We start from the raw sequence: 6239 nt of genomic DNA, 5'->3' as shown, positions 1-6239 counted from the left end.
ACTACCAACCAGAACTGAGACAGAGGGGCCTAGTTGTAGGAGCGAGTACAACCAGGAGACTGAGACAGAGGGCCTATGTCGAGGTGAGTACAACCCAGAGACTGAGACAGAGGGACCTAGTGTCAGAGTCGAGTACAACCACAACTTTGATTGGACCCGCTCAGTTGAGGTTTGACCTGTAAAAATGACAACATCTACAAAGACAGGCCATAAAGCAAGTCAAGTTGCTTATGCAATCTTAATGCAGCAAATACAGTAGATCCAAACTTACTCTAAGACTGTAGGCGAACTGTCTCAGAATAGAGTTGTATCCACGGCCACGTAATGTGACAGATGAACGAGTTCGTTCCACCTCCACACATCGCATAAACTGCAATCTGCACTAAACAGACTCTTACCCTGCTACACTATCAGCGCCAGTAGACACTGTTGTTTCAGAATAACGAGTCGTGTTCCACCTGCCAACCACATTCAGCAGTAAACACTGTTCTGCAGAATGAACGAGTCGTGTTCCACCTGCCACCACATTCAGCAAGTAACACTGTTCTGCAGAATGAAACGAGTCGTGTTTCCACCTGGCCACCACATTCAGCAGTAACACTGTTCTGTAGAATGAACGAGTCGTGTTTCCACCTGGGCCACCACATTCAGCAGTAACACTGTTCTGCAGAATGCAACGAGTCCTGTTTCCCACCTGGCCACCACATTCCAGCAGTAACACTGTTCTGCAGAATGAACGAGTCGTGTTTCCCACCTGGCCACCACATTCAGCAGTAACACACTGTTCTGTAGAATGAACGAGTCTGTTTCCACCTGGCCACCACATTCAGCATAACACTGTTCTGCTAGAATGAACGAGTCGTGTTTCCACCTGGCCACCACATTCAGCAGTAACACTGTTCTGCAGAATGAACGAGTCGTGTTTCCCACCTGGCCACCACATTCAGCAAGTAACACTGTCTGTAGAATGAAACGAGTCGTGTTTCCACCTGCCACCACATTCAGCAGTAACACTGTTCTGTAGAATGAACGAGTCGTGTTTCCACCTGGCCACCACATTCAGCAGAACACTTGTTCTGCAGAATAGAACGAGTGCGTGGTTCCACCTGGCCACCACATTCAGCAGTAACACTGTTCTGCAGATGAACGAGTCCGTGTTTCCACCTGGACCACCACATTCAGCAGACACTGTTCTGTAGAATGAACGAGTCGTGTTTCACCTGCCACCACATTCAGCAGTACACTTTCTCAGAATGAACGAGTCGTGTTTCCCACCTGGCCACCACATTCAGCAGTAACACTGTGTTCTGCAGAATGAACGAGTCGTGTTTCCACCTGGCCACCACAATTCAGCAGTAACACTGTTCTGAGAATGAACGAGTCGTGTTCCACCTGGCCACCACATTCAGCAGTAACACTGTTCTGTAGAATGAACGAGTCGTGTTCCACCTGCCACCACATTCAGCAGTAACACTGTTCTGAGAAATGAACGAGTCGTGTTTCCCACCTGGCCACCCACATTCAGCAAGTAACACTGTTCTGGCAAATGAACGAGTCGTGTTCCACCTGGCCACCACATCAGCAGTAACACTGTTCTGAGAATGAACGAGTCGTGTTTCCACCTGGCACCAACATTCAGCAGTAACACTGTTCTGCAGAATGAACGGAGGTCGTTTTCCACCTGGCCACCACATTCAGCAGTACACTTGCTTCTCAGAATGAACGAGTTCGTGTTTCCCACTGGCCACCACATTCAGTCAGTAACACTGTTCTGCAAGAATGAACGAGTCGTGTTCCCACCTGGCCACCACATCAGCAGTAACACTGTTCTGCGAGATGAACGAGTCGTGTTTCCCACCTGCCACCACATTCAGCAGTAACATGTTCTGCAGAATGAACGAGTCGTGTTCCACCTGGCCACCACATTCAGCAGTAACACTGTTCTGAGGAATGAACGAGTCGTGTTCTCCCACCTGGCCACCACATTCAGCAGAATACACTGTTCTGTAGAATGAACGAAGTCGTGTTTCCCACCTGGCCACCACATCAGCAGTAACACTGTTCTGCAGAATGAACGAGTCGTGTTCCCACCTGGCCACCACATCAGCAGTAACACTGTTCTGCAGAATGAACGAGTCGTGTTTCCACCTGGCCACCACATTCAGCAGTAACATGTTTCTGCAGAATGAAACGAGTCGTGTTTCCCACCTGGCCACCACATTCAGCAGTAACACTGTTCTGTAGGAATGAACGAGTCGTGTTTCCACCTGGCCACCACATTCGCAGTAACCACTGTTCTGCAGAATGAACGAGTCGTGTTTCCCACCTGGCCACCACATTCACAGTAACACTGTTCTGCAGAATGAACGAGTCGTGTTTCCACCTGCACCACATTCAGCAGTAACACTGTTCTGTAGAATGAACGAGTCGTGTTTCCACCTGGCCACCACATTCAGCAGTAACATGTTCTGCAGATGAACGAGTCTGTTTCCACCTGGCCACCACATTCAGCAGTAACACTGTTCTGAGAATGAACGAGTCGTGTTTCCACCTGGCCACCACATTCAGCAGTAACACTGTTCTGTAGAAATGAACGAGCGTGTTTCCACCTGGCCACCACATTCAGCACAGTAACACTGTTCGTAGAATGAACGAGTCGTGTTTCCACCTGGGCACCACATTCAGCAGTAACACTGTTCTGCAGAATGAAACGAGTCGTGTTTCCACCTGGCCACCACATTCAGCAGAGTACACTGTTCTGAGAAATGAACGCAGTCGTGTTTCCACACCTGGCCACCCACATCAGCAGTAACACTGTTCTGTAGAATGAACGAGTCGTGTTCCCACCTGGCCACCACATTCAGCTAGAGAACACTGTTCTGGAGATGAACGAGTCTGTTTCCACCTGGCCACCCACATTCAGCAGTAGTAACACTGTTCTGTAGAATGAACGAGTCGTGTTTCCCACCTGGCCCACCACATTCAGCAGTAACACTGTTCTGCAGAATGAACGAGTCGTGTTCCACCTGGCCACCACATTCAGCAGTAAACACTGTTCTGCAGAATGAACGAGTCGTGTTTCCACCTGGCCACCACATTCACAGTAACACTGTCTGTAGAATGAACGAGTCGTGTTTCCACCTGACCACCACATTCAGCAGTAACACTGTTCTCAGAATGAAACGAGTCGTGTTTCCCACCTGGCCACCACATTCAGCAGTAAAACTGTTCTGCAGAATGAACGAGTCGTGTTCCACCTGGCCACCACATTCAGCATAACACTGTTCTGAGAATGAACGAGTCGTGTTTCCACCGGCCACCACATTCAGCAGTAACCACTGTTCTGTAAATGAACGAGTCGTGTTTCCACCTGCCACCACATTCAGCAGTAACACTTTTTCTGAGAATGAACGAGTCGTGTTCCCACCTGCCACCACATTCAGCAGTAACACTGTTCTGCAGAATGAACGAGTCGTGTTCCACCTGGGCCACCACTTCAGGCAGTAACACTGTTCTGTAGAATGAACGAGCGTGTTTTCCCACCTGGCCACCACATTCAGCAGTAACACTGTTCTGCAGAAGAACGAGTCGTGTTTCCACCTGGCCACCACATTCAGCAGTAACACTGTTCTGCAGATGAACGAGTCGTGTTTCCACTGGCCACCACATCAGCAGTAACACGTTCTGAGAATAACGAGTCGTTCCCACCTGGCCACCACATCAGCAAGTAACATCGTTCGCAGAATGAACGAGTCGTGTTTTCCCACCTGGCCACCACAATTCAGCAGTAACACTTGTTCTCAAATGAACGAGTCGTGTTTTCCACCTGGGCCAACACAGTCCAGCAGTAACACTGTTCGCTAGATTGAACGAGTCGTGTTTCCCACCTGCCACCACCTTCAGCGTAACACTGTTCTGTAGCAATTGAACGAGTCGTCGATTTCCACCTGGCCCACCACATTCTCAGCAGTAACACTTTTGCAGACCTGACGAGTCGTGTTCTCCCACCGGCCACCACATTCACATACAACACTTGTCTGGTCAGAAAATGACACGGTTCGTGTTCCACCTGGCCACACATGTCAGCAGTAACACCTGTTACTGCAATATGACACAGTCGTGTTCCCACCTGCCACCACCATTCAGCAGTAACCACTGTGTCTGTAGACATAACAGAGTCGTGTTCCCACCTGCCAACCACATTCAGCAGTAAACACTGTTTGCCAGACATGAACGAGTCGGTTTCCCACCTGCCACGCACCATTCAGCAGTAACGCTGTCGTAGAATGAACGAGTCGTGTTCCACCTGGCCCACACATTCAGCACGTAACACGTTCTGAGAAGAACGAGTTCGTGTTCCCACCTGCACCACATCAGCAGTAACACATTTCCTGCAGAATGAACGAGTCGTGTTTCCACCTGCACCACATCAGCGTAGTAACACTGTTCTGCAGAATGAACGGTCTGTAGTTCCCACCTGGCACCACATTCAGCACGTAACATGTTCTGGAGAATGAACAAGTCGTGTTCCCACCTGGCCACCACATTCAGCATTTAACACTGTTTCTGTAGAATGAACGAGTCGTTCTCCCACCTGGCCACCACATCAGCAGTAACACTGTTCTGCAGAATGACAACGCAGTCAGTGTTTCCACTGGGCCACCACCATCCAGCAGTAACACTGTTTGGAATGAACGAGTCGCTGGTTCCCACCCTGGCCACCAACATTCAGCAATAACACTGTATCTGGAGAAATTAACGAGTCGTGTCCCACCTGGCCACCCACATCAGCAGTAACACTGGTTCTGCAAATAACGAGTCTTTCCCAACCTTGCCACCACATCACAGTAAACTGTTCTGAGAATGAACCGAGTGCTGTTCCCACCTGGCCACCACATTCAGCAGTAACACTGTCTGAGAATGAACGAGGCGTGTTCCACCTGGCCACCACATTCAGCATAACACTGTTCTGGAGAATGAACGAGTCGTGTTTCCCACCTGCCACCACATTCAGCACGTAACACGTATCGAGAATCGAACGAGTCGTGTTTCCCACCTGGCCACCACATTCAGCCAGTAACACTGTTCGCAGAATGAACGAGTCGGTTCACCACCTGGCCACCACTTCAGCAGTAACACTGTTCTGGAGAATGAACGATCGCTTTCCACCTGGCCACACACATTCAAGCAGTAACACTTTCTGTAGAATGCAGACGAGTCGTGTTTCCCACCTGGCCACCACATTCAGCAGTAAACACTTTCTGGAGGAATGAACGAGTCGTTTCACCTGGCCCACCACATCAGCAGTAACACTGTTGCTCAGAATGAACGAGTCGTGGTTTCCACACTGCCCACCAATTCAGCAGTAACTAGTCTCGGAGACATGAACGGTCGTGTTCCCACCTGGCCACACACATCAAGCAATATAGCAAAGTTAAACACCGTTCTCGGAGACATGAACGAGTCGTGTTCCCACCTGGCCACCACATTCAGCAGTAACACTGTCTGTAGAATGAACGAGTCGAGTTTCCCACCTGCCCACCACATCGCAGCAAGTAACACTGTTCCTGCTAGAATGAAACGATCGTGTTCCACCTGCCACCACATTTCAGCATGAACACTGTTCTGCAAGACATGAACAGAGTCGTTTCCACCTGCCACCACATCAGCAGTAACACTTTCTGGAGCAACTGAACGAGTGTGTTTCCACCTGGCCAGCCACATCTTCAGCAGTAACACTCGTTCTGTAGAGAATGAACCGAGTCGTGTTTCCCACCCTGGCCACCACATTTCAGCAAGTAACACTGTTTCTGCAGAATAACGAGTCGTGTTTCCCACTGGCCACCACATTCAGCAGTAACACTGTTCTGGCAGAATGAACGAGGCGTGTTCCACCTGGCCACCACAATTCAGCAGTTAACACTTTCTGGAGAATGAACAGTCGTGTTTCCCACCCTGCCACCACATTCACATAACACTGTTCTGCTAGAATGAACAAGTCGTGTCCCACCTGCACCACCATTCAGCAGTAACATGTTCTGAGAAATGAACGAGTCGTTTCCCACCTGCCACCACATTCAAGCAGTAACACTGATTCTGAATGAACGAGCTCGTGTTCCCACCTGGCCACCACATCTCAGCAAACACTGTTCGTAGAATGAACGAGTCTGTGTTTTCCCACCTTGGGCCACCACATTCAGGCAGTTAACACTGTTCTACAGAATGAACGAGTCGTGTTC

Source organism: Salvelinus sp. IW2-2015, unplaced genomic scaffold (assembly GCF_002910315.2).
Source record: "Salvelinus sp. IW2-2015 unplaced genomic scaffold, ASM291031v2 Un_scaffold5871, whole genome shotgun sequence".
Lineage (NCBI taxonomy): Eukaryota > Metazoa > Chordata > Actinopteri > Salmoniformes > Salmonidae > Salvelinus > Salvelinus sp. IW2-2015.
The sequence above is the reverse complement of the archived record's forward strand: the minus strand, read 5'-3'. Positions refer to the sequence as shown.